Below are 6,299 nucleotides of genomic sequence, written 5' to 3'. Positions count from 1 at the left end.
CCCCGCCCGGCGCCCTCCGCCGCCACGCGCCGCCCCGGGTCGCCGGATCCGACCCCCGGCGACCGCCTCCTCCACGCCCGGCCCCCACTCCGGCGACCTCCCGGAGCCCGGCGTCCCTCTCCACTCCGGCGAACAGTGTCTCCGGCGCCGCCTCGGGAAGCGTGCCGATCCAAATCTGGATCTGGGCTAGGTTGACCTCTCCCCGAAACCCTAATCTCCCAGATTTTTATGCATTCTTTGACTGCTTGTATCTCCGCAACCGTAGATCCGTTTTGGGCGTATGATATATCAAAATCTTCGCCTCGACATGTACATCATTTCATTCCATTGCATCATTTGCGTTTGAGGTCATCTTGATACCCAAAATTCTGTTAGAGGGAGGCTTCGTGAGTTAAATTGCAGATCCGTTAGTTCATCATGCACTTTTGTCATTTTTGCTATGTTTAATTCGTGCATGATATGCTTGTGCCCCTTTGGGATGATTTGTTAAGCATTTTGTCTTCTTTCCAGAGGTGTCACCCATGCATTTTTAGGATGTGTGTGTTGTCTTGTGCAAGCTTGCGAAGAGAGGTACCTGAGATTGCAGATTTCAGGGACTTTGTGATTTTCACTAAGTCTGGGATATTTTAGTTCATGATGCCATATGTCCAGCTTGTTTCCTAATGATCCGTGCCTCTTTTGAGGATGATCAGTAAGGGAGTTTTGATATTTAGGTTATGCTCTATCCATCCATGTCTTTGTTGGCATTTGTGGAGTGCTCTAGGCTGACTCAATCGAGCTCAACTTTTGCTTCGTTGTTAATCTGGGAAGATCGTCAACTTGTTTGCGATTTTGCCGATGCTACCGTTAGTGTTCCATGCATGCTATGCCTTCGTTCTTGCCATGTGTAGCTAGCACTTTGTGCCTTCTTGCTGGTTATATGCTTTCCTTGCCATGACTTGCACCGTAGTGAGTGCATTGAGCTCGTTTACATGCCTTCGTGAGCTAAATTTCAGCATGTCTCAGTTTTCACTAAGTCTGAAAACTGATTGTGTTCGAGCGATGTTCGTGAGCTCGGTAGAGTATTTTGTGAACCCTTTTGGCCCCAGGTCACTTTGGGTGTTTTGTTAAGCTTGTTGACTAGCTCCATGCCATGTTCTTACTTGTCATGTTCAGGTTTTCTATCATGTTGTTTTGCTGCTCCGAAGAGAGCATCGTGATCTGAAATTTCAGACTAGTGTTAATTTCACTAAGTCTGAAATCTGTTTTGCATTTGCGTTCTAGCCATGCTTGTTTGAACCTCTTATTGGATGAATTTGCCTATGGCTCAGTGCTAGTGTTTTGTCAACCATCTTGTGTAAATCACTACCATGTATTTTGTTTTCATGTTTGGTGGCTGTAGCATGTTCATTTCGTTGCATTTAGATGCCTACTTGCTGTAAATCGCAGACCGGTGTCATATCTTAAAACGCTTGCCATTTCTAAACCGTAGCTCCGATTCCTATGATATTTATATCGTTTTCAAGCGATTTCATCCCCTCTATCCAGTGGCACACTTGGTTTCCCAAGTTGATGCCAGGTTCATGCATTTCCTGTCATATCTTGCATATTGCATCCCGCATCGCATCCCACATAGCATATCGTCATTTCATCATATTGCTTGGACTTGCCCGTGGTTGATTGTATCCTTGTTGCTTGTTTGTCTTGTTGGGTAGAGCCGGGAGACGAGTTCGCTACCGAGGAGACCGTTGAGTTTGCTTGTGAGGATCCAGTCAACTCTGACAACTGTGCAGGCAAGATGATCATACCCTCGAAATCACTACTATCTTTGCTATGCTAGTTTGCTCGCTCTTTTGCTTTGCCACTGCTGCGATGCCTACCTTTTGCCTGTCAGCCTCCCAATTGCCATGTTGAACCCCTAACCCACCATTGTCCTAGCAAACCGTTGATTGGCTATGTTACCGCTTTGCTCAGCCCTTCTTATAGCGTTGTTAGTTGCAGGTGAAGATTGGAGCCGTTCCTCGTGGGAACATTTATGTACTTGTTGGGATATCATTATATTGCTATGTTATCTTAATGCATCTATACACTTGGTAAAGGGTGGAAGGCTCGGCCTCTCGCCTAGTGTTTTGTTCCACTCTTGCCGCCCTAGTTTCCGTCATATCGGTGTTATGTTCCCGGATTGTGCGTCCCTTACGCGGTTGGGTTATAATGGGAACCCCTTGATAGTTCGCCTTGATTAAAGCTTTTCCAGCAATACCCAACATTGGTTTTACCATTTGCCACCTAGCCTCTTTTTCCCTCGGGTTTCCGGAGCCCGAGGGTCATCTTATTTTACCCCCCCCCGGGCCAGTGCTCCTCTGAGTGTTGGTCCACCTGTCAGCTACCGGTGGCTACCAGGGGCAACTCTGGGCTGGCCTACCCGTACCTAAGACAATCTGAGTGTGCCCTGAGAAAGAGATATGTGCAGCTCCTATCGGGATTTGTCGGCACATTCGGGCGGTGTTGCTGGACTTGTTTTAACCTGTCGAAGTGTCTTGAGTTACCGAGATACCGAGTCTGATCGGAACGTCTTGGGAGGAGGTCTATTCCTTCGTTGACCGTGAGAGCTTGTCATGGGCTAAGTTGGGACTCCCCTGCAGGGATTGAACTTTCGAAAGCCGTGCCCGCGGTTATGGGCAGATGGGAATTTGTTAATGTCCGGTTGTAGATTACTTGAACTAAACTTAATTAAAATGAATCAACCGTGTGTGTTACCGTGATGGCCCCCTTCTCGGCGGAGTCCGGGAGGTGGACACGGTGTTGGAGTTATGCTTGCGCAGGATGTTCCTTTTAGCTTCTCGCTCGTGCTTCGCCTTCTCTTCTCGCTCTCTTTTGCGTATAAGTTAGCCACCATATATGCTAGTCGCTTGCTGCAGCTCCACATATATTTGCCTTATCCATTCCCATGAGCTTAAATAGTTTTGATCGCGTGGGTGTGAGATTGATGAGTCCCTGTGGCTCACAGATACTACAACTCCAGATGCAGGTCCAGGTGATTCCGCTCCAGGTGACGATTACGAGCTCAAGTGGGAGTTCGACGAGGACTCTCAGCGTTACTACGTGTCTTTTCCGGATGATCAGTAGTGGTGCCTAGTTGGGGTTATCGATTCAGGACCTTGTCGCATGTTGGGTTCTTTTCTATTTTGGCGCCGTAGTCGGGCCATGAGTGTTTGTTTGATGGATGTTATTTATGTACTCTGATGTGACGTGGCGAGTGTAAGCCAACTATGTTATCTCCCCCTTTTATTATATATTACATGGGATGTTGTAATGATTGCCTGACTTGCGACATTGCTTTCAATGCGGTTATGCCTCTAAGTCGTGCCTCGACACGTGGGAGCTATAGCCGCATCGAGGGCGTTACAAGTTGGTATCAGAGCCTTCCCTGACCTTAGGAGCCCCATTGCTTGATCGTTTTTAGCAGCCGAGTTGTGTCTAGAAAAATGTTTTGAGTCCTTAGGAATTATATATCGGAGAGCTTAGGAATTCTTTTTACTTCCCAGTCTCCTCATCGCTCTGGTAAGGCATCCTGGCGTAGAGTTTTGACTCTTCTCTTCTCAAATTTCACAAAAAAAAATTTAGGATCACGCGAGTATCTTGGTTTTGTTCCGATGGTTTTGTGACGAGAACATTGTTCTTGGTGCCTCCTGTCTTTAGGGGTTGTGGCAGTGTCCCGGGGAGTTGAGCTCCGAGGTGTTGTCGTCACAATTTTATCGTTGCAATTCTGGTATACTTGAGATATGTTCGCCGACATCGAAAATCTCTTTTATGCAGTTCGTTGGTGAGATAACCTCGACGCCACCCAGTACTGGGGCGGGAGTTCGGGAGTATCGCCATAACTTGTATAACGGATGCTTTTCGAAGGTCGAGGTAGATGGTTTCCGAAGTTTTCCTGGTTATGTGTTGAAGGATGGATACAGCTGGATGTAGGATTTGCTAGTTTGGGTGAGATATTGTGCTTCCCCTGTATCCCCAACACCTGATTGCATAACCGGAAAGGTTCGGGAGTTTCATAGGTGGGAATTCTAGTAGCTCTAGTTCTTCTTCCACGGATATTGGTTTGAGATTGGGATTTCTTACCGATTATTCGTTCTTGATCCGTACCTTGTTGAATTATTTCTCTTCCTTAATTCTTCGTGGCTTCTCAATTTATGGATATGTGACCATTTGAAGAGGAATGCATTCGTTCATTTCGTTCGGATGTGAAGACTATATGTTGCAATTTTCATTCCGTTGGATTCAGCTTCTATATTGTTGTCTATCTATGTGCTAATGGTGGTCAACCTGTTCAGGATGGCTCCTCCAACGCGCACGACTCCGAATCCTGATCCGCCTCCACCTCCCCCTCCTCCGGAAGCATGGCAAGCTGTGATGGCCGCTACTAATGCAAACACACAGTTGATCATGCAAATCCTTCAAGAGCGCAATCAAGGCAGTCAAGGGAATCAAGGCCATAATCAGCACCACTTTGCTACTCTGAACCAGTTCCTTGCTAATGGCCCAAAGACGTTCAGCAGTTGTGTTGAGGCTACCGATGCTGACGATTGGCTAGTGGATCTGGGCAAGCATTTTGAATGCAGCAACGTCAGGCCTGAAGATTTCGTCAAGTTCGCTTCTTTCCAGCTCAAAGATCAGGCTGCAGAGTGGTTCCAGCAGTACAAGGATTCCAGAGGTGGACGTCTGATCACTTGGGACGATTTCCGTCAAGATTTCCGCGCTCATCACATCCCTCAAAGTGTGGTTGAGAGTAAGCGTCAGGAATTCCGCAATCTGAAGCAAGGCTCTTTATCTGTCTATGACTACAACAAGTTGTTCCAGAAGCTCGCCCGTTTTGCCAAGCAGGATGTTCCTGACGAGAAGAGCATGATCTATCAGTTCAGGGGTGGTCTTCGTGAGGAAATTCAGCTCGCTCTTGTCCTCTTTGAGCCGTTGAGATACGATGAGTTCTACAACATGGCACTGAAGCAAGAGGCTGCTCAGATGAGGTGTGATGCTTCCAGGAAGCGTGCCAGAGATATTACTCCGTCTTCCTCTACGCAAGTGGTCAAGCAGCAGAAGTATTGGCTTCCTCCTCCTCCGTTCCGTCAGCCGTATCAGCAGAAGAGTAAAGGTGGCAGTGGTTTCTCCCACCCACCCAACCCAGGCTTTCAGAACAAGGCTTCGTCTCAAGCTCCAAGATCGAGTGCTTCGTATCACCGTCCGCTTTCAGAGGTCACGTGCAACAAGTGCCAACAGAAGGGTCACTATGCCAACAAGTGTACCAACCAGAGGCGTCTTCCTCCTCCTCCTCCTGTCAGATCGGCAAGTACAGCGGTGGTCAAGCATAACCCCAAGTCCGCCAAGGTCAACTTGATGAATGCAGCTCAGGCAGAGGACTCGTCAGATGTGATCATGGGTAACCTTCCTGTTAATGATATTCCTGCAAATGTTCTTTTTGACACGGGTGCATCGCATTGTTTCATCTCGAGACCATTTTCATCTAAGCATGGGTTGCCTTCACAAATTTTGCCTAGTCCTTTAGCAGTTGTCTCTCCCGGTAAGCGCATGCAGGCTAACTCCATCGTTCTGGATGTTTCTATCACTCTGGGTGACTACAAGTTCTTGGCTTCTCCTACGGTTCTTGGCAACTCGGATATCGATCTTATTCTCGGGATGGACTGGCTCTCTAAGCATAGAGCTCAGCTTGATTGTGCAGCCAGGCAGATTCAACTGACTCATTCGTCTGAGGATGTTATTGTCTTTGCCGCTCGGGATAATACCATCCGGCTGTTTTCTCTCAATGAGAAGGGTGAATTGGATGCTATTTCGTAGATTCCGGTTGTTTGTGAGTATCAAGACGTCTTTCCAGAAGAGCTTCCAGGGATGCCTCCGCACCGGCCAGTTGAATTTGTTATTGAACTTGAGCCCGGTACGGAACCTGTGTGCAAACGTCCTTACAAGCTCGGCCCCGAAGAGTTGAAGGAGTTGAAGAAACAACTCGATGAGCAAGAAAGATTGGGTCTCATCCGGCCTAGTACTTCTCCGTGGGGTTGTGGTGTTCTTTTTGTGAAGAAGAAGGATGGATCGAGTCGACTTTGTGTTGATTACCGTCCAGTAAACAAGAAGACCATAAAGAACAAATACCCACTTCCCAACATCAATGAGCTGTTCGAACAACTCAAAGGTGCTCAAGTATTCTCCAAGCTTGATCTCCGTATGGGTTATCATCAGATTCGTATTCGTGAGCAAGATATTCCCAAGACGGCGTTCAGAACAAGCTTTGGTTCTTATGAATACAC

This window comes from Triticum dicoccoides, chromosome 7A (assembly GCF_002162155.2).
Source record: "Triticum dicoccoides isolate Atlit2015 ecotype Zavitan chromosome 7A, WEW_v2.0, whole genome shotgun sequence".
NCBI classification, from domain to species: Eukaryota; Viridiplantae; Streptophyta; class Magnoliopsida; order Poales; family Poaceae; genus Triticum; species Triticum dicoccoides.
This window is presented reverse-complemented; position numbering follows the sequence as displayed.